The sequence below is a fragment of the Calliphora vicina genome, chromosome 3 (genome assembly GCF_958450345.1).
Source record: "Calliphora vicina chromosome 3, idCalVici1.1, whole genome shotgun sequence".
Taxonomy (NCBI): Eukaryota; Metazoa; Arthropoda; class Insecta; order Diptera; family Calliphoridae; genus Calliphora; species Calliphora vicina.
The window spans coordinates 17772101-17795280 of record NC_088782.1 but is presented as its reverse complement, the minus strand read 5'-3'; the positions used below and the strand labels follow the sequence as shown (position 1 = coordinate 17795280).

Below are 23180 nucleotides of genomic sequence, written 5' to 3'. Positions count from 1 at the left end.
ATAAATATTTAAATAACATAAGATCAGTAGATTTTTTAAAAACTTTTAATTTGAAAATATTTTAAATCATCATTTTATGATTTAAAATATTTTAAAAATGTATAATTTTTCCAAATTGTGTTAACAGGGGATGTAGCTCAGATGGTAGAGCGCTCGCTTAGCATGTGAGAGGTACGGGGATCGATGCCCCGCATCTCCAATAATTTTATGATGTAGTTTTATTTTAGCATATTTGCGACATTGCCAAACTTCTGTTCTATTAATAGAACATAAGTTTGAGACTTCCATTGATTTTGGTTTAGAATTTTGCTTAGGTGTTGCAATTTTAATTATAAAATCTTGGTTTTCTAATTGAATTAACTCAATAAAAAGTTATTTATTGTATTTTTCGCTAATTTTATAGGTTTTTTTAAATGTTTAAGTGTAATTTGCAATGAATTATAGTAAAAGCTAGTTAATTATTATGCACTTTACGTGCATTTACGGACGTGCCTAAAGTACTAAAATGGTCGGTTTAAAGCTAAAGTTTTTTTTTTAAACATTTTGTGTTTGAAATTCAAATTTGTTAATTTTAGCATTTAGATTATTTCTATAGGGGGATGTAGCTCAGATGGTAGAGCGCTCGCTTAGCATGTGAGAGGTACGGGGATCGATGCCCCGCATCTCCAATTATTTTATTATATTATTAATTTGTTAATAGTGTTTAAACATTGATAAATGCACAATAAATCATTTATGTAGTTTGTATGTTTTATGCGTCCGATATTAAGAGAAGTGACAATTTTATTAAATTTTTATCAACTTTTTCTTAATAACAATATTAGATTTATTTATTCATACATATGATTTTTATCGGGGGATGTAGCTCAGATGGTAGAGCGCTCGCTTAGCATGTGAGAGGTACGGGGATCGATGCCCCGCATCTCCAATAATCATTTTTGTGACTTATAATATTTTCAAGAACATTTGAAATAATAAGAACATCGCTATGTTGTCAAGTTTCATATCTATTATTAGAATTAAGCATCAAAGTATTGCTTAGGCGTTAGAACTTAAATATAAGAGGTTTGAATTATTTTTTAAAGTATAACTGATCTTAATATTAAATGTTGACCACTTTTAAAGGGTTTTAGTTAAATTATTATTAAGATGTTATTTAAGCGATATTATATACCAGATGCGTGCACTATTTAAGTAAGTTTTAAACCTAAACACTTTGAAAAATTGATTTATAAAAAAAATTTAAAATGGTTTTTCTCAATATTGCAGATTTTTAAAAGGGGATGTAGCCTACATGGTAGAGAGGTACGGGGAACGATGCCCCACATCTCTAGTTGGAGTTTTTGTTTTAAGAAATAAGTGCTAAATACCTTTTTTCTTTACTTTATTTAAGAAGTTCTTCAGCCACTTTTATTAAAAATTATTGTATTTGCCAGGGGATGTAGCTCAGATGGTAGAGCGCTCGCTTAGCATGTGAGAGGTACGGGGATCGATGCCCCGCATCTCCAGTAACTTATTACTGATGATATGAAAGATTTTATGTAAAAGTTAATTTTGCCATGTTGCCAATTTTCATCGTTATAATTAATTGTGCTTAAACGTTGTAATGACAGCTGCCAAAATAAGCTTTAGAATTGAGTTTGGTTTGGAAAAAGCTATGACATCATTAAAGTATAAATGCAGTTTTTATTTTTTTTGTCGGAATTGATTAAAGTTAGTATCGATCATAGTTAATTTATATGCACTTTGTTTGTTAATCACTACGTGTCTAGTTAACAAAAAAATTATTTAAGTTTTTATTTGAAATCGTTTTAAATGTAAATGTTTAATGATTTTACAATAATAAATTTCCATAAAGGGGATGTAGCTCAGATGGTAGAGCGCTCGCTTAGCATGTGAGAGGTACGGGGATCGATGCCCCGCATCTCCAAATTTGTTTTACTAAGAGTTTATTTATAATCATTTAAACTTATTACTATTAATTTGTTTAAATAATATAAACACGTATTTGACAATCAAAGCTTTTTATGTTTAACGATTTAAAATTGACATGCATTATAATTTGTATACAATATACCGGTTAAGCGCAAAGGTAAGTAAGCAAGGCTATGAGATCAATTGAATTGACATTGAATTTAAAAGTAACGGTGTTTTTGTTTTAAGTTTATATAGTTTTTTTTACTTTTTTAAAGTTATTTTAATATAGTAACGATTTTTAAAACAAATTTTTTATAAGGGGATGTAGCTCAGATGGTAGAGCGCTCGCTTAGCATGTGAGAGGTACGGGGATCGATGCCCCGCATCTCCAGAAATAAATTTTGTTTTTTTAAAGGTTGAGATAATTTAAAAATCGATTTAGCTTTAATTATAATTTCTCTAGATAATACAAAACTTAAAACGAATGAAAAAAGAAAATTTAAAAACAAAATTTGATTATTTTTCTCTTACAGTTTTATAAAATTTAATCAAATAAATATGTGAACAAAGCTAATATTTATAAAGTTATTTATAGCTGTAGACAATTTTAATTGGGCTGATATATTTCATTTATCAGGGGATGTAGCTCAGATGGTAGAGCGCTCGCTTAGCATGTGAGAGGTACGGGGATCGATGCCCCGCATCTCCAAAATTTATTTTCTTAGTTATTTTTTGATCAATTTATTTAAAGATCAATTATTAAATATTGCTTTAATTTGCTAACTAAAAACAGTCTTACTTGTAGTTTAAGTTTAGGCTAAAGACATCTGAAATTTTGCTTACCTGAAATTGAAAAGAAAAAAAAATTATTAAAAATTTTATATAAAAGTAAACTAAATTTATAAGAAGATTTTACAATTATAAAGATTATTTCTTTTAAATATAAAGATTAATTTGCAATATTCAAATATTTGAAGAATTGAACACTCTCCAAAAATCGTTTATTTAACCCTGTATGACTTTGGTATGATCAAGCAATCAAATACTTTCTCAAAATATCAAAGATTTGCATATCATATGAAATACATTTGAGAATAAATTCGTTCGCAAATAAAAGGAGAACATTTTCTCAATTTTAGATTTTTTTTTCCAAATTGTTCTCAGGTTCAATATCAAATTGAGAGTAATTTGAAATCAAAATGTTGTTCTACAAACATTCCCTGGGTTACGCTAAGTGCCTCACAACTATGTTAACAAAACTAAAACCGATCTAATACTTTTATTTTCAATAAATTTGCTCCAGCATTTGTTAATATGTATTTTTCTTTTCCCAATAGAAAATAAACAGAAATGTTGATCTTCTCTGTTGCCACAATATAATCTCTAAAATAGATTAAAATTTCTGTAATATGACAAAATGTTTAAATCTCAAAATGATAGATTACTTTTGGGCATAAAAAATGCAGTAAAATATAAATCATTTCAAATTGCCACAAATGCATGCGTACATTAGTCATCAACTTGGATAAGAGAAAAAAATAAATAAATTAAACAAAAAATCAAGAAAAGAACTAAAAAAAACCTAAAACAGGAAATGCCAAGAAAAAATCTGCTAAATCTCTTTCTCCTCAACAAAACAAAAAAAAAAGTTGTTTAAAGAGTTGTAAATATTTTTTTACAAAAAAAAAATAGAGGATTTGTCATGACAAACCAGAAAAAAATGCAAACATCCTCAACAGTAGAAGACAACAAATTACAGAATCTGCAGTAAACGACATTGATGCCACATTTGCCACATACTCTCACTACTATGTAGCAGCAACGATAACAACATGGAAAAAGCCTTTAGGCCTTAGTGTGGAAGTAAGTGTGTGTAGTGGCAATAGGAATTTTTTGTTTGTTTCAATACTATTCTAAAAATATTAGTATGTATTTTAAAATCTCTTAATGTTATGAGTAGAGTTTAGGTTTCATGTATAATTTGTGTAAAATTTATGAAAGAAAAAAATATGTGTAATTATTGCCCATTTTAGCAGTTGCTCTTAAACTTTTCTGAGATGTGCAGTAGTTGTATGTACCTACATAGTTTTGAAATGATATTGAAACTTATCTTGTAGCTCCACTTGTGTTTTAAAAGGGATTTCTAAACATGTTGCTGAACTCTAGAATTATGTAGCTAAACTCTAACAACACGATGAACTCTGTAGCAACATGCTGCTGACTTCTTTAGCAACATTTGTTACAAAAGGGTGTTTTAAACATGTTTCTGAACTCTAGCATTATGTAGCTAAACTCAAATGATATGTTGATGAACTCTGTAGCAACATGCTGCTGACTTCTTTAGCAACATTTGTTAAAAACATTTGTTCGAAACATGTTGCTGAACTCTAACATTATGTAGCTAAACTCTAACAACATGTTGATGAACTCTGTAGCAACATGCTGCTAACTTCTTTAGCAACATGTTGCTCAACTCTAACATTATGTAGCTAAACTCTAACAACATGTTGATGAACTCTGTAGCAACATGCTGCTGACTTCTTTAGAAACATGTGTTCCAAAAGGGTGTTTAAAACATGTTGCTGAACTCAAGCATCATGTAGCTAAACTCTAACAACATTTTGATGAACTCTGTAGCAACATGCTGCTGACTTCTTTAGCAACATTTGTTACAAAAGGGTGTTCGAAACATGTTGCTGAACTTTACATGATGAACTTTGTAGCAACATGTTTCTAACTTCCTTAGCAACATTTTGCTGAACTCTGACTTCTTTAGCAACATTTGTTACAAAAGGGTGTTCGAAACATGTTGCTGAACTCTAACATTATGTAGCTAAACTCTAACAACATGTTGATGAACTCTGTAGCAACATGCTGCTGACTTCTTTAGCAACATGTGTTCCGAAAGGTTGTTTTAAACATGTTGCTGAACTCTAGCATCATGTACCTAAACTCTAACAACATGTTGAGGAACTCTGTAGCAACATGTTGCTGACTTCTTTTGCAACATTTTGCTGTACAGAAGCAACATGTTGATGAACTCTGTTGCAATACATTTCAGGACGCAACAACATGTTTCAGAATTTACAAAATGTTGCTGTGGTCTCAATGGTCAACATTCCTAATATTCCCATTTTTGGAATTTTTTAAATAGTTTTTAGAAATTCTGGGATTTTTCTTCCATAAAATTTTTAAATTTTTATTAATTTACTATTTAGCCAGTTAGACAGATTTATTTTCAGAATATTTTAAATCTGTCCCACTAAGCACTGCGATTTGTTTGCTGCTACAGAAGTCATGCAAGGTTAAATAAAAATTTGCTGCAAAATAGCAATTACGCATATTTAGTCAATCTTATTTGAACAATCTGAACATGGTATTTTTAGATTTGGCAACCACTGACATTAAAGCATCTTTAGCACTATTTAAGCTAATGAGTAAAATGGAAAAATGGAAACGAAAATATTACGGTCACAGCAAATACTTTGCTACCCTTTCTATAAATATAAAGAAATTGATAATTTATATAAAAAAAGTATTTACTAACAAATGTCTTGCAAATGATAGACTAAAGGACTGAAATCATAGCTTATATTAAGCAGTAATGTTAGGCTATAAAGCAGTGGAAACCAAAGCAAAATTCTTAAATATTTCCGTATGAATGAGTGACTGACTGACTGAGTGCCAAATTCTTTTTTTGTTTTTGGTTTCGTTTTGTTTTTGAGAAATTGATTAATGACACAGCAACCCAGCAACCTAAAACGTCTAAAGGATGTTCCAAAGTATTAAACTCTATTTTACTCTTCTAGTGATTAACGACAAAACTCTCGCACAAAAACATTCGCACACACACATTTGAATATGTATTCAAACAATTTTAATGATGATTACTAAGCATCATTAGAGAACATGAGCATGTCCGCTGACAGTGGTGACTATGTTTAGTTTTTAGTACACACTACATGGATGGATAATTCTGTACTATTAAATTTGTGTAAGTGCATTTTGATCTAGAAAACTGTTGCAGAACTTAAATAAATTTTGCTCAATATAATCTCAATTAAAAAGGTTCACATTGTAAAATGCATAGGTATATACCACAGCGGAAACTCTCCGGTCAAAGACCTAACTCAGTTGCCAAAAACCTAAGTGGTGAGAATGTAATGTAGTAAATAAAACTATTTAAAAGCAAAAATCGTATATGTGATTATTTTCCGTAAAAAATCAAACATACGAGTATTGTTTTTGTTTCCACTTAGGTTTTTGGCAACTGAGTTAGGTCTTTGACGGTAGAGTTTCCGCTCTAGTATACATATGGATTTTACAATGTGAGCCTTTTTAATTGAGATTATATTTGTCTAAATTTTTGTTAACTGTGTTAGGTCTTTGACAGGAGAGTTTCCGATCTATGGTAAAATCATTAACCCATTAAAAGCTGCTATGTTCTTTTACAAAATATCAATAAAACTACATAAATCATTAAGTTCAAATCAATAGTACTGAAATGGAGTACACTTAAAAGTAAAAGATGTTTCAGTACTTATTTTCAACAAACTACTGCTTTTGCCTCGCTGATATTTAACAAAAATCATGAGTATTTCAGCGAGTGTTAGCTGAATTTATATAAATTTTCAGCTTGAATAATTTACTAGCTTCTATCTTAAAACAACCTATTCAAAATCAACATTGTCCATCCCTGCTACACTGCATCCCAATGAAAAAACACGAATGAATATTGATGGCCTGACGACTAACAACATATGTGCGGTGGGTTGGTTGCTATTTTTATGGACAGGAAGTGCCATTGCCGAAATAAGCCAAATTAACGTTACCGTTAGTTTATATCTGGTTTGAATCGGTAGCATATCAATGCAACATGACAATTTTTTGTAAATTATTGGATGTATTACTTAAAAATGAGGTATTTGTATTCCGAGACAAAAGAACTGCTCATCTTTTGAGGCCAAGAACGAATCAACCCAATTTCGGATACTCTGTTACAAAGTGAACCATATCCTTGAGAGAGCGTTCTGCATCAAACGAATAAGTTGCGTTCGGATCATTTGGCTTTGATTACGATTCGGCTTGTTGATCGGGCTTCACATATGATTTCTTACACTTCGGGTTGCTGGAATGGATCCATTTTGCATCGCAAGTAATGATTCGGAGCGAAAATGATTTCGGACACGCAAAATCGTCTTTCAAGGTCTCTCAGCTTCAATTCGTATGGTGCCCAATTTCCCTGCTTTTGGATAAATTTCGCTGCTCACATACGTTTTGAAATTACTGTTTTAATAGCACCCCAATGATTTTGCAAGCTGTTTCTTCATCATAAGCTTTAGAGGGCTTATGTGAAGAAGTACTGCTTCAGCGGTACTTTTTTCAAATTAAAGAAGTAAAGCAAAACTTCAAGCATATGACGCTTTGTTGGTACAAAATTCAACTTATTCGAAGCATAAAAAAACTTTGTTGTTTAGACTATAATGTTCAATAACTAAGTGAGGATCAATGACAAACCCTTCAAAATGACATATCAAGTTATTAAAAACAAAAACCGCGGTCAAGCGCGACCATATAATACCCTACACTAAGTAAAAGAGCAACAAAAAATTTTCTTTTAAAATTTCAATAATTTATATTTTTGAGTGAATTCGGAAGTGTGGTTATATGGGGGCTATGACCAATTATGGACCGATCACCATGAAATTAGGTCGTGTGATTTATGTCTATATTAAAGTTAACTATGTTCAATTTTGTGTGTTTACCAACATTTTTAAGCGATTTATGCACGTTAAAGTGATTTTCGGAAGCGGGTCTATATGGGAGCTATGACTAATTATGGACCGATCGTAACAAAATTTGGTGACATGAATTTTGTGTATATAAAACTTATTTGGATCGGAATTTGTGGAGATACATATATAAATTAAACATTTATGACCGATAAAGTCCAATTTCGGGAGGACATTTGTATGTGGGCTAAGTGAAATAGTGGACCGATTTCAGCCAGTTTCAATAGGCTTGGTCCTTGATCCGAAAAAATAATATGTAAAAAATTTTATCGAAATATCTTCAAAAGTGCGACCTGTACTCTGCGCACAAGGTTTATATGGACAGCCAGCCAGCCGACCAGACGGACGGACGGACATCGCTTAATCGACTCAGAAAGTGATTCTAAGTCGATATACTTTAAGGTGGGTGTTAGACTAATATTTTTGGGCGTTACAAACATCTGCACAAACGCATAATACCCTCCCCACTATGTTCCCCACCATAATTATGGTGGTGTAGGGTATAAAAAGTATAAAGAAATAATTGTTATACACAAATTTGTCTATAAAAAAAAACTGTTATATACAAATCTGTCTATAGAAACAGCCGTTATATGGAATTTTTTCTATAAAAAACTATTATACACAAAATTGTCTATAGAAAAAAGATATTATACACCAATTGTTCTATAGAAAATCTGTTACACAAACACTTTTAAATTGAAAAAAACTGTTATACTGAAACATTTTCTATAGAAAAAAATTTTCTATAGAAAAAACTGTTATCCACTAATATGTCTAAAGAAAGAACTGTTATACTGAATTTTTGTTTGAAAAAAAAACCGTTATACACAAAATGTTCTATAGGAAACTGTTACACAAATTGTTCTATGGATAAACTGTTACACAAAAATTTCTTTATTGAAAAAACTGTTATATTGAAACATTTTCTATAGAAAAAATGTTAGACAAATTTTTCTATAGAAAAAACTGTTATACTAATTATTGTTTTGCAAAAAAACTGTTATACACAAAATATTCCATAGGAAAACTGTTACAGAAATTTTTCTTTAGATAAACTGTTATACAAAAATTTCTTTATTGAAAAAACTGTTATACTGAAACAGTTTCTATAGAAAAACTGTTATGGACAAATTTTTCTACAGAAAAAACTGTTATACACTAATATGTCTAAATGAAGAACAGTTATACTGAATTCTTATTAGAAGAAAAAACTGTTATACACAAAATGTTCTATAGGAAAACTGTTATAAAAATTTTTTTATGTAGAAAAAGCTGTTATACTGAAAGTTTTCTATAGTAAAAGCTGTAATATACAAATTATTATACACAAACTGTTCTAAAAATTCTAACAAAACTGTCATAAACAACACTGTGCTAGTTGAAAAAACTGTCAAGCGGGGCACTCGGTGGGTGAAACTAATTCGGGTACGCTGAATTCAGTGGTCTAACCGTTTTTTTTAGGTTAGCTCGTATTTTCGATATATAACGTTATTTCGAAAATGGAGGAGGTTGCACAAAATATATTCGCGTAACTCAAAAACGGTTTAGTTTATTCAACAAACTGAAAAAACCGAAATTGCGCAACAAAATTACCTTTAAGTAATCGCAGTCATTTTAGAAATATAATTTTTTTTTAGAAAAATTTCGAAATTTTTGTTTTTTAAAACGGCATTAAAAATTGTAAAATGAATATACGCTCTTAATTTTTAAATTCAAATGAATATAACATTGGAGTCAGTCAGGATTTGTAAACAATTCTTTTTTTGTTTGACATATACATTTGTAGTTAGTTCAATAAAAGAAAAATGGAGAAATCGGGAAATATTTGGACCCGCTGTTATCAAAAAACTGGAGCATGGTGGGTAAAAATTTTGATAATTTAATTTTCAAATGCGAATATCTCCTAAGCTATATAAGTTTTTTGAAATCGGAACACAAACGAAGAAATAGGATTGTTTTAAAAATGTATCATACCCGAATCCTACTTTGGGGACGCCTGGCTGCACCTCTGGTGGACTCATGCTGACAAAATTCAAACCTTACATTCGACAACACTCAAATTTCATTCAAATCGGACTAAGGGTTTAGATTTATTTCCCACTTTTCTTTCTATACCACTGTGCACTGCACTATGTAGCTAATTACTATGAGTTATGTACTTTGATAAAATATTAGGGGATATTTGTATTATTTTTTTGTGAATAGAATGAAAAGTTGTGGACAGATTTTAATTATTTAGAGTTTGTTTTATCGTTTTCTAAATGTGTAAAAAATTAAGAGCATATATGCATTTTTCAATTTTTAATACCATTTTAAAAACCAAAAATTTCGAAATTTTTCTAAAAAAATTACTTTTTTTTGTCAATTTCGTGCATAGTGCAATTATTTCTATAGAAAAAACTATTATACACAAACTTTACTATAGTTCTATTAATAAAAAAATTAATTACTCATCACCACACAAAATGTTAATTTACATTCCATTTAATTTCTTTGTTTTAAAGAATTAATTAAACAAAATATTTAAAAAAATTATTTTAAAATTTTGTTAATATAAATTTTTTCGAATTGATATTAACAAAATATTTATGTATTTACAAAAAATAAACCTGCTATATAAAAAAATTATATTAAAGGTCGGTCATCAATGTCTGGCGCCAATCAGTAAATACATTAGGCCATGTCATAAACATGACTGTCAAAAATAAGTTTGATACATGTCAAAACAATGGCAGCAGAAGAACATCATGTAAAATACAGATAAAATGAAAGAAATATATTAATGATGTATCTATTTATGGCCTCTGATACACAGATAGGCAGTCAGACATAATATTAACATTAAAATTTACTTCATTAATTGCTGGGTTTACCTTATAGTCTTTAAACAATGAAATGTTTATAATTAAGTCAGCTATTTTCACAATTTCCTTTAGCAGCCCAGCATAAAAATAGCGTCAAAAGGAGATAAAATCTTGCTAGAATTTAATTAATATTCATTAAATTCTGAATTATTTTGGATTATTTAAAAAAATCGCAACTAATTATTGAAACTGAGGAACATATATTCTATGATAAGCCCCTGTAAATTCATTGCTTTATATGCTATTGTTCAGCACTTCTAAAAATTCTATTCCCAAATCGCTTCTTTGGAAGTTATTATTTTGCTGTTTACATTTTTTTTTTTACTTTTTCCCCCTTAAATTTTATTTGTTGATAAGAATTGTTAACTTATTTATTTTTCGTGGTAACCATTACGTTTTTTTTTTGTTATTGTTTGTATTATTGTTTATTTAGCTATTTTTGTTTATCGGTTTTTATAGTAATTCGCTTGTTTTTTTTAGCTGATTTCTTTGTTTTGTATTGGTTAGAACTATTATTGGTATTTACGTTTTAAATAACGGCTAAAAAATATACATACAAATGTGTGTAGTTGAGTTAGTGTATTTTTAACATACATAGATATGAACCATAACCTACCATAATCTCTATTTACTCATAGTAAGCAGTAAACAAAATACCAAAATAGTGTGGTCGATAGAATTGAAGTTTAAATACCCTGTCTAGATTTGTTTCTTTTTTTAGAAAAAACTTACAATTTTTGTTTAGTACATAATTACTTCAATAGTAAGAATAAGTTCAAGATTTTTAAAATGAAAGCTTGCTAGACCCGAGTAGTTCTACGACAATTTTGTTTTCACAAAAATTTTAACTTTAGTTTAAAATATTTTAAAATATTTCAAAATGCAATACATTAAACAAATTACGTGACTAGATTTTCAATTGGGATTCAGGGCGATTAATTCGTATACAATGCACAGACCATTCTACGAGTATAGTACGTAATAGGTTAAAATGGATTTATTTTTAAATTTAAAAAAAAAAATGGGTGCAACAGTGCATATTACATGAGGGGATGTAGCTCAGATGGTAGAGCGCTCGCTTAGCATGTGAGAGGTACGGGGATCGATGCCCCTCCAGTTTCCATTTTTTTTACACTAAATCAGTAAGAATTTCAGATCAAATCCAATATCAAACAAACCTCATCAACAAAGATTATACTCTATAAATATTTGTGGGACATTTCAGCCAGCTTGCTTCTTTTGTTTGGGTCCTATCGTGTTTTCAACAGACAGACAGACGTACGGACAAAATCAATTGTTTTATGGTGGTTATAAAAAACTATTAACTTACTAATATTAAGAAAAAATTAGAGAAAAAAAACACTATTCATTTTCAAATCGAGTAAAATCTTCATTATTAAGTAGGGTGCAATAAATATATAAATGATTCTTTTATATTAAATCAATCAATTAACAACTTAGTATTTTTACAATACTTATTTATGTATTTAAATTTAATTTAAAACTTGCATGTAATCGAATTTATTGCATTGTAAATTCGACTAATGCACGTGACAAAAATGTTAAAATTCCTTAGCAGTTTTTTTTAAATTTATTTAAAATTTTTACTATTTCATGAGGGGATGTAGCTCAGATGGTAGAGCGCTCGCTTAGCATGTGAGAGGTACGGGGATCGATGCCCCGCATCACCAAAATTCATTTTATGGTCGCCTAATGCATAACATAAAACATATTTTTTCCTACTGATAGTTGAGGTTTCATTATAAAACAGGTTTGTATCAGTTCTAATTTTGAGTTTTTCTGAATATTGAAAATTATGAACTTTTCACAATGCTACTTAGAATCCCTTTAACCTCAAAAAAGTTAATTCTCGCCATTAATACTTTTTATTGGCAAACGGAAAAGTTTCTGATACTAATAATTGTTCAGTGTCTTTACTTTTGATCAACTTCTTTAATTACTGTTAATTTTAATTACTATTTTTCTAAGTCGTTTTGCGCTTTTGTTATTATATCAAGATTTATTCCTTGCCATTCATTGGCTCTTCGCTTTTCTGAACTTAAAACAAAAATCACGTTTAAACGATTTTACAATTAAAACGCAATTTCTAAGCATTTAGCATTTTTTTGGGGGGTACGTGACCAATTTATAATTATTTTTAAAATGAAACAGAAAACAAAAAATAAATAAATGTTGTAAACTAATTTCAAGTTCATTGAACTTTACGGGGGCAATGTAGCTAAAATTTTGTTTTTGATGAGAAAAATGTTTCTAGGTTGATGTTTTATTTTTATATGTATAGATAGAATTGCTACAGAGTTCAGCAAAATGTTCCTAGAGGTTAGCAAGAAAGATCAGCAACATGTTGCTAGAGTTTAGCAACATGTTGCTAGAGTCCTGCAACATGTTGCCAGAGTTCTACAACATGTTTCTAGAGTTTAGCAACATGATCCTAAAGTTCATAAACATGTTGCTAGAGTTCAGCAACATGTTGCTAGAGTTCAGCAACATGATGCTAGTGTTCAGCGACATGTTGCCAGAGTTCTGCAACATGTTTCTAGAGTTTAGCAACATGATCCTAAAGTTCATAAACATGTTGCTAGAGTTCAGCAACATGTTGCTAGAGTTCAGCAACATGTTGCTAGAGTTTAGCAACATCTTTGTCGAGTTCATCAACATGTTGCTAGAGCTCAGAAACATGTTGCTAGATTTCATCAACATGTTCCTAAAGTTCGGCATGTTTCTAGAGTTCATCAACATGTTGCTAGAGTTCAGAAACATGTTGGTAGTGTTCAGAAACATGATGCTGAACAATTTCCACAAACTTCAGCAATATGTACCCAGAGGTCAGAAACATGTCGCTAGATGGGTTTGAGCATGTTCCTAGAAGAAGGCAACATGTCGCTAAAGAGATGAGAAGCATTATACTACAGTTCAGCAACATGTTTTGCTAGAGTTCAGCAAATGGTAAATGTGAGAATTACAAGGTAAAGGGTATTATATCAAGGCAATATTTTGGTAGGGTGAGGTCCAAAATTTATAAATTTACAATACAAATAGTTAACAAGGAAACATTTCTTTGTTAAAAAATAATGTTTTTTTATTCTATATTGAATCTGTGAGTAGCTAAATGTATGTATGAAATTCGAATCAATAAAACTGTTTACAAAACCACCTCAAAAACACTCAAACTAGTTGTGGTTTAAATTTTATGAGCAATCATTCGAAAAAAATGTATAAATAAGTTATTTTTTGCCTGTTTAAACAAAAAAAAAATGTGCTAAAATTTTAAATAATCACTGTTTTTATTGGCAATAGCAGTTATAAAGTAAATTATTGCTAACAAATTTAATATATGGCACTCTACAAACTGTTTTACAGGAAATTAGTTTATAGTTACTTAAGTAAGCTAAAAAAACAGTAAAGAATTTTTCAAACATTAAATATTATGAAATTGTTTCAAAAAAATGAAAAAATCTTTGTATCAGTGATTGGCATTTAAAAACTCCAGGGGACGAATATGATAGGTTATGATTAAAGTCCATAAAATTATTAAATCAGAAACAAAAATCACAATCAATAGTTGTTTACATTACACGAGAGAAAGTGCATACAAATTTATTATAAGCCACGCTCTCTGTATGCCGACCACTGCTTTTGAAGTTAAAATTTTCAAATATATTTCCATAAAACTTTTCTAAATCTATACAATATTTCCATTACTCTAACTAGTCGACCTTAACTGTCTATAAAACTTTTAGCAAATTTTTTATATTTATATTCCCCCAAACATATTTCCCATTTTTTTTTTGTTTATTTGTGGTAATTTTTATTTTATTGCGATTAATGTGGGGTACAACAACAACAAAAAAACTAAAAAAAATATGGGTTTCATGTCTTGTGGCATGATGATTAACTGGGGGCAGCAGCACAATTGCCATTATGTTGTTATTACTGTTGTTGTTTCAATTTAAATTGTATTGAACACACACTCAGGCCAGGCCACCGCATACAAAACATATTCTCGAACAATTGACTAGACAACTTTGAATCATGAATCATGTTGTTAATTCCTTTATTTCAGCTGGTTGTTAAAATAAAAAATTTAAAGTTTTTTGGGTTCATAATAGGGTGGATTGTATGTTGAGCACATCAGCTGGTAAATCTTTTTTCAAATATCAATTAAAATTCATTTTGATTCGCGATTTTTTTAAAAGAGCAAATGAGAGTTTTCAATAGAAAAGTTTCGTTTGGCTTTTTTAAATTGGAATTTAATACCATGAGTGAAAATGTTGATATTCCGTTTGCAATTTCTACATTTTTCATTTGCGACCCCACAAAATATATAAGTTTTAGATCATTATACAATATAGCCATGTCCGCCTGTATGTTGAAATCAACTTTTCGTAGCCCCCAAATAACTTACATTCATGATTCATACATAAATATATCCGCTATAGCCCCGGTGCGGTTGCTATTTAAAATCGAGAAAATCGGCCCACAAATGGCTGAGATATAGGAAAAAATCCACAACCTCAATTTTTTACCTATTTTTTATCCATATCTGGATTACTAAGTCATTAATATAGACAATATGGATATCTAATGTTAGATATTTCAAAGACCTTTGTATCGACGTACATATATAACGCCATAGTAGTTCGGACCTAGAATGAGTCAAAATCGGGTAAAATATTTTTAGACCGGTATTTTTTTTTCACCAAATTATATTTTTTTATAATTTTTTTCACTAACAAATTTAATAAAAAAAACTAGTAAGAGTGCTATATTCGGCTGTGCCGAATCTTATATACCCTTCACCAAATTATACTTCAAAATTTTAAATATTTTTAGGTAAACAAAATTTAATTTTTTTTCCAGTTGTTTTTTTCATTTTTTGGAAAAAAATTTTTTTCGATTGTTATTTTAAATTTTTTTAATTTTTTTTTTTTAATTTTTAATAAAATTTTTTTTGTTTTTACAATTTTTTTTGGTGAAAAAAAAAGTTCGGGTTAAAAATTTTTTTTCCGATTTTGACCCATTGTAGGTCCATCTTACTATGGTCCTATTTATATACGTCGTTGCAAATGTCTTTGAAATATCTATCATTAGATATCCATATTGTCTATATTAATGTCTTAAGGTAGGGTCAGACTACGCAAATTATTTGACACAAGATGTTTCATGTGTTTGATCAAAACTACATCAAATAATTCATGGGTTGATTTTGTGTTCACACTGTATACATTTATTTGCCATATTTGTTTAATCAAACTACACCGAAATACTATCAAACACACAAAGGGGAAAATATATTTGACTTGTGGTCACATTTATGGTAATATTTGTTCTAAATAATTATTAAATAAAGCTGCAAAACAACTTTAATTTCTTTCATCAATAAAAAAGACATTTCTAGAAAGTAAAATATTACCAGATTTTGCTTTACATTTGAAAGAATTATGAAATTTCAGTACTTTTATTTAAGCGTCAAATATTTTATGTTTCTAGTTTGAACAGAAAATATTTTTGCACTGCAAACAAGAAAACAGCTGAATTTGGTCAAACAAATTTATTTGCCAATATGAAAACATTCTTGTAATGTGACCAATGTGTGACCACTAAACAGCAAATATTTTCCTGCATTTTGGGTATTTTTTTATTTGATCTTGCAATTCATTTGCAAGATCAAACAGCGTCAAATAACAGCTGTTGCATCATGTGTTATCGCAAAAGTAGTGTTGCTATATCTTAAATTAAAAATCGCTAAATAATGAAAACAAATCGCGAAAAGAACACAAGCTTGAACAATTTAATAATATAATTATTAAATGTTTATTTATTAAATTATATTACTATCACAATTCATAATTGAAATTGAATGGAAATGTAATCATGTTTTATACTTCAAAAATGTTTGAAATATTAAATATTTTTCAAACAAAAAACATATGGCTTGAATTTATGTTTCCTTTTTATTGGAGAATGCTATTGAAATAAAGTGTAATACAACTGTAATTCAATTGCTTGACTATAACTCAAGGCTTGAATTACACTTGCTATCAACTTGAATTCCAGTTAAAAAGCTTATTGGCTTTTTAAAACATATTATTAATCGAACACGACTTTTTCCAAACTTTTTTCATTCAGAATAAGAACATGTTCACAAATATTGTTAAATTTTATGGAAATGTTTACCTTTTTTACATAAATTTTTAATTAATTCCAATTCAATCGCATTATCTAAAAATTTATAATAAAAATTTTTGTATGATACTAAAATCAGAAAAGTGAAAAATGCTATTAGACATATTCTTCTTCTGCAGTAAAAAAAAAATTAAACAGATCATACTGTTTAAGAATTATTTTTTAATTACAATCAATTCATACTATTTATGTATGTATAAAAAATTTTCTTTGATTTTAAATTCAATCTGTATAAAATTTCAGTTAATATTCCATATGTACATATGAGCAATTTTAAATTTTGAAAATAGACAAACTCCATGTATAAATAAAAAATAATCAAACATCAGACTATGTTAAACGTATAAAAATATAAATCGCATAAAATTGCAAAAATCGCAACATAGACTTCATGTCTTCAATTAGTTTTTCTCCCAGTATATCATCCTAGGCTGAATGACTTTTATGTGAAGAAGAAGACTTCATTTATTGATGCAATTATTTAGTGAAAATAATTTAAATAACAAATATTCAAGAAATATTGAATATGTATTTATGTTTAAAAAAAATAGTGAATTTGTGTCTTTAATTTAGTAAGAAAAATATTTAAATAATCTCCTCTTATTTTTCCGCCATGCTGAGCAAATAATTTTCTGTTTTTTTCTATTTGATCAAACAATTATTTTATGAAAGTGTTTGATATAGTGTGACCACACGGCAAATATATTTACTGATTCTTTTTCGCAGCAGTTTGGTCAAACAAAAAGTGAAAAATTAAATTCAATATATGATAACAAAATTCAATAAATCTCTAATAAAATGATTACTTTACAATTCGAAATAAGTGTTTTAACCTTAAAAATATTTGCAAGATCAAATTATATATTTTTTAGGTATTTATGTAGCTAGTGGTCACACTTTGTTCACATTAAGAAAATATTTTGTTTGCCGACAAATAATTTTGTTTGACTAAAATCATCTGTTTTGTTGTTTGCTCTAAATTTTATTTGTGGTCAGATTCAGGCAATGAAATATTTGACGATAAACGTCAAATATTAGCTGTGTGTGACCGTACCTTTAGTAATCCAGATATAGGTAAAAAATAGGTCAAAAATGGAGGTTGTCTTGGTTTTTTCCTCATATCTCAGCCATTTGTTGACCGATTTTGCTGATTTTAAATAGCAAAATTCTCGAAAGCATGTCTGACAGAATTATTGAAGATTTGGATCCCGAGGATATCTGGGGTCTTCAGAAAATTGGTTTCAACAGACAGACGGACAGACAGACGGACATGGTTTAATCGACTCCGCTATCTATAAGGATCCAGAATATATACTTTATAGGGTCGGAAATGAAAAATGTAGAAATTACAAACTTATATATACCCTTCTCACGAAGGTGAAGATGAAAAATGTTTGAAAAAAAAAATTTTTTTTTCACCAAAAAATATTTTGAATTTTTATTTTAAATTATTATTGAATTATTTGATGAAGGATATATAAGTTTCGGCATAGCCGATTAGAGATCTCTTACTTCTTTTGTTTGACTCTAAATTATGCCTGGGTCAATTTGAATACAAAATAGTACCACCCTAATTTTCTAGTTAAATATTCATAGAGAAACCATATAATTTTATTGCTTTCAGCAATATTGTCTTTAAATATGTACTATTATAATATGTATTGCTGCTAGTGCTAGTAATATTTAAACAATACAGCAGTTTTTTTTTCAAAATATTTCCAATTTTTTTTCCTTTCTGTTAAGTGTGGAAAAATATGATTAAGAAGCAGGTGTCTTACATGTCCAACACATTTTCGTTCATTCATTCATTTTGGGTGGGTGGGTCCTAAAAGCGATTAGATTTGAATGATTCACACAATATAACAACAATAAACTACTGAGTTGAATTCTATTCTTTAGATATCTGTCATTCTGTTTAAAGCTAACAAATAGTTTAAAGATTTTTGTTGGTCTTTAAAATGAGTAATTTAAATTTTTACAACTTTTCAACTTAAATATTTTTAAATTTTCAATATAATTTCTCAGCAATTTTCTGAAAAATAACAAACTAACTGGGCTGGCAAACAAATTGTGGTTTGGAATTGTGTTAAACCACAGCAGCCATAATATTTTACAAATAATTAAATCATTATTATTTTACAATACAAAAATTTTGTATTTATTAATAAATTTTACAGTTTTAGTAGGTGTTATTACCATTTAGTTACACATTTCCCACGTTCCATTTGTGCAGAATTGATGTAACACAAATAGTTTAGCATATTTTTAGGCTTCTGCGTAATTAGGATTAATTTAAAATATTAAAATTGTCAGGGATTATTGAGAAAAAGTAATTTTAATTAAAATGTTTTATTATTTTTGATGTAAGAAAATTCTCAATAAGTTTATTTAAATTTAATCAGTTAATAAACAAGGCAGCTAAGGATTATCAGACACAGTTGTTTATTAAGTTTTCTAAAGAAAAGAAAGTAAAGTAAACGTTTTGTTATTTTGGAGCTTAAAGAAAAAGTAATAAAAATGTAGAGTAATTAATTAATATTAAGCTTTTAAGATACTTAGCTAGCAGTAATAATAAGACAATTATTGTTATTAGAGAGGCCAGAGATTACATTAATAAAGGAACTCCTATTAGATCCTGTAGGATTGAAAATATATTAACTCCCAAAACTCATGAATTTTGTTTTCTTTTATTGGATTATTTAAACCAATTTATTATAATTATATAAACATATTATTTGTTTACAAAATATAAATAATTTTGTTTAATTTTGAGAATTAAATTTCATTCCAAAACCACAATTGTTGTAGCAAAATGAGCAAAAAAAATTACACTATTTTTAATAATATGGGAAATTTTACATTGTTGCGGTTTGAAAGCCAATAAAATTATTAAACAATTGGTTTGTAGCACGTAAAATACAAAGTCCAATATAAAGAAAATAATTACAATTACTATTTTGTTATGTTTATATAAATAAAATGACGTAACAACTGAATGGAAAATAAAGGATGTTTCTCGTTCGGCCACTGGTGATAATGAGTGCCAACCACTGCTTTATTGAGTGACCAGCACGAAATGGCTGAAAGCTCTCATATATGATCTGTCAGCTAAAGAGTGAAGCTCAATTTAATACATCAATCTCTTATCTGTTAACTCTTCAACAGAAGTGAGATGTTGAAACCTTTTAACATCATTATCTCTTGCTGAAAAATGTGTGACTAAAGAGGTGTTAAAAAATTTTTTTATGTTAAACAAACTTTTAAAATTCTTTAAATGTTTATGATAATTATTAATTTGTTAAAAATTATCATATATATTTTGGATAGCATTTTTTTTAAACCAAAACAATTTCAACAACTTGTGGGTAGGGGATATTAAAACAGTGATTAATATATTTATTGACTTCTCTCACAAAACTACGACAGATGATGATGCTGACAAGCAACTGCAAACTGAAAACATTTGTCACACATGACGTCAAATTAGCTCAAGCAAGAACAAAGAAAACAAGTCAGAGTAATATATTAGGTGGTGATGAATCTTAAATACCCTACAACTAAAATTAGAGTAGCAGCAAATATTTTGATTTAAAATAAAAAATCTAAAATCCTTAATAGCGTTTAATCGAGAAAAGGAGCTCGATCAGTGATCACTCATATCATTCTGATCAAAATAGGTTTTTCATATGAAAACTCAAATAACTAAGGATTTTAGTAACTTTGTAGCTCGATCTGTGATCAATCATATTTATGACCAAAAGCCGATTTTTTATAAAAAAAAGTCAAAAATCCTTAATAACTTTGTAAATAAACCTTTAAACGAGAAAAGGAGATCGATCTGTGATCACTCAATTTCTGATCTATTTTTCATATGAAAAAACTCATAAATCTAAAATCCTTAATAACTTTGTAAATAAGCGTTTAATCGAGAAAAGGAGCGCGATATGTGTTCACTCATATTTCTGAGAATAATATTGTATTTCATAAAAAGCGCAGGTTTTTTCTTATATTGAGAATTACCTTTATTCTCAAGCCTTATTAATAAACCTTATTCTTAGTGTAATCAAACTCTTGTAAATATTAACTTATTTAAATAAATTTAAGGTTAAAGAATGATTTGAGAATAATATTTGTTATGGAATTGAATATTTGATGTCAAATTAAGAAATTAAATTTTTTTCAAAAATTTTTGACTTGAAAAAATAGACTTTATCAAATCAATCTCAAATTGAATTCAAATAAGAAATTAAGTTGGAGAAAATAATTTTTTTTCAACAATTGTGTTTTCAAATCCTTCTCAAATTTAATTAAAATCTGAAATTAAAATATCTAATTGGGTTGGAGAAACTTTTGAAAATTGCGTTTGATATCAAATGAAAATACTAGTATTTATTTTATACTTTACTTTAGTATTGAGAATAATTATTTAAATTTTTGATTTGAGAAAAAAGCCTTTTTCAAAGCCAAATTGAACTCAAATAGGAAATTAATACATTTGATATCAAATAAAAATATGTAGTCGAAATTGTGTTTTCAAATCCTTCTCAAATTGAATTTAAAATCTCTAATTGGGTTGGAGAAATTTTGAAAATTGCGTTTGATATCAAATGAAAATACTAGTAATATTTTATACTTTTTCTTTAGTATTGAGAATAATCATTTAAAATTTGTTTCTAAATTTTTGATTTGAAAAAATATACTTTTTCAAAGCCATCTCAAATCTAATTCAAATTGAAAATTAAGTTGGAGAAACTTTTTAAAATTACATACATTTGATATCAAGTGAAAATAAATGTATTTTTTGTATGATTTTTAGCTTTTTTCGAATTTAATACTATTTTAGAATTAAATAATTGAGAAAATAAAATTTTCCAAATTTTTTTTTCAAATCCATTTCAAACGCCTATTTACGTTTGAAATAAATGAAAATAATAGTATTTTTCATATTTTTTTCTTTAGGTTTGAGAATGATTTGAGAATTATAATTTTTTTTTCCAAAATTCCAATTTAATTTTTGATTTAAGAATTATTTGTGTATAATATCTGTTATCACATTGAGAAAATAATATGTTTCAAAGCCATCTCAAAATGAATTTTGAGGTTGGAGATACCTTTGATAATTATATAAATTTCATGTAAACTGAAAATAACTGTAATTTTTTAAAATTGAATTCAAATGTGAAATTTAAACTCATGTTTACGTTTGAATCAAATGAAAAAAATAGTAGTTTTCCATATTTTTTCTTAAGGTTTGAGAATGATTTGAGAATAATAATTTTTTTCTAAAATTTCAATTTAATTTTTGATTTGAGAAGGATTTGTGTTTAATATCTGATATCAATTCCATCTCAAATTTAATCACAGTTGAGGTTGAAGAAACCTTTGATAATTACATAAATTTTATGTAAACTGAAAATAACTGTAATTTTTTAAAATTGAATTCAAATGTGAAATTTAAACTCCTGTTTACGTTTGAATCAAACGAAAAAAATAGTATTTTTGTCATATTTTTTCTTAAGGTTTGAGAATGATTTGAGAATAATTTTTTTTTAAAATTTCAATTTAATTTTTGATTTGAGAAGGATTTGTGTATAATATCTGATACCAAATTGAGAAAATATCCTTTTCAAATCCAATTTAAACTCCTGTTTACGTTTGAATCAAACGAAAAAAATAGTATTTTTGTCATATTTTTTCTTAAGGTTTGAGAATGATTTGAGAATAATAATTTTTTTCTAAAATATTAATTTAATTTTTGGTTTGAGAAGGATTTGTGTTTAATATCTGATACCAAATTGAGAAAATATCCTTTTCAAATCCATCTCAAATTGAATTCAAATGTGAAATTTAAATCACAGTTCAGGTTGGAGATACCTTTGAAAATTACATAAATTTGATGTCAAATGAAAATAACTGTAATTTTTTTCAAAATTTTCTTTAGAATTGAGAATAATATTCAATAAAAAATAGAGAAAATTGCATTTTTTAAACTGGTTTTCATAAATTCAAATAAAATTTTATGTTGGAATAGAAAATAATTTTTTTTTTCAAATTCATGACAAATTCAATTCAAATATGATATTTAAAACCGTGTTTATTAGGTAGGAGCAATGTTTTGGGAATTACTTTTGATATCAAATAAAAATAACATAATTTTTGAGATATTTTTTTATGTTTGAAAATAATATTTTATGTCGAATTGAAAAAACCACATTTATCAAAAGAATTCGCATTTAAATTACTTTTGAGAGTGATTTGAATATAATTTGATTATAAAATTGTACATTAAGAAAATATTATTATTAAACATTTTTTTCAACTCCCTCTCAAAATTAATTCAAAAGTGAAAATTACTTTTGATATCAAAAATAAATAACAATGTTTTTTTCATAATTTT

The 23180-nt window shown here is 27.9% G+C and overlaps 1 protein-coding gene and 7 non-coding genes across 10 annotated transcripts in view; 7 read left to right on the top strand and 1 right to left on the bottom strand.

Moving 5' to 3' along the window:
• Positions 1-23180, bottom strand: part of nmo (serine/threonine-protein kinase nemo) — a 275730-nt gene that overhangs the window by 54457 nt on the left and 198093 nt on the right. The gene's annotated exons all lie outside the window — the stretch shown is intronic.
• TRNAA-AGC (transfer RNA alanine (anticodon AGC)) lies at positions 127-199 on the top strand. Its single transcript has one exon. It is a non-coding gene; the product is annotated as a tRNA-Ala (tRNA).
• On the top strand, positions 596-668 carry TRNAA-AGC (transfer RNA alanine (anticodon AGC)). The gene has a single exon. It is a non-coding gene; the product is annotated as a tRNA-Ala (tRNA).
• TRNAA-AGC (transfer RNA alanine (anticodon AGC)) lies at positions 856-928 on the top strand. The gene has a single exon. It is a non-coding gene; the product is annotated as a tRNA-Ala (tRNA).
• On the top strand, positions 1436-1508 carry TRNAA-AGC (transfer RNA alanine (anticodon AGC)). Its single transcript has one exon. It is a non-coding gene; the product is annotated as a tRNA-Ala (tRNA).
• On the top strand, positions 1858-1930 carry TRNAA-AGC (transfer RNA alanine (anticodon AGC)). The gene has a single exon. It is a non-coding gene; the product is annotated as a tRNA-Ala (tRNA).
• TRNAA-AGC (transfer RNA alanine (anticodon AGC)) lies at positions 2236-2308 on the top strand. Its single transcript has one exon. It is a non-coding gene; the product is annotated as a tRNA-Ala (tRNA).
• TRNAA-AGC (transfer RNA alanine (anticodon AGC)) lies at positions 2554-2626 on the top strand. The gene has a single exon. It is a non-coding gene; the product is annotated as a tRNA-Ala (tRNA).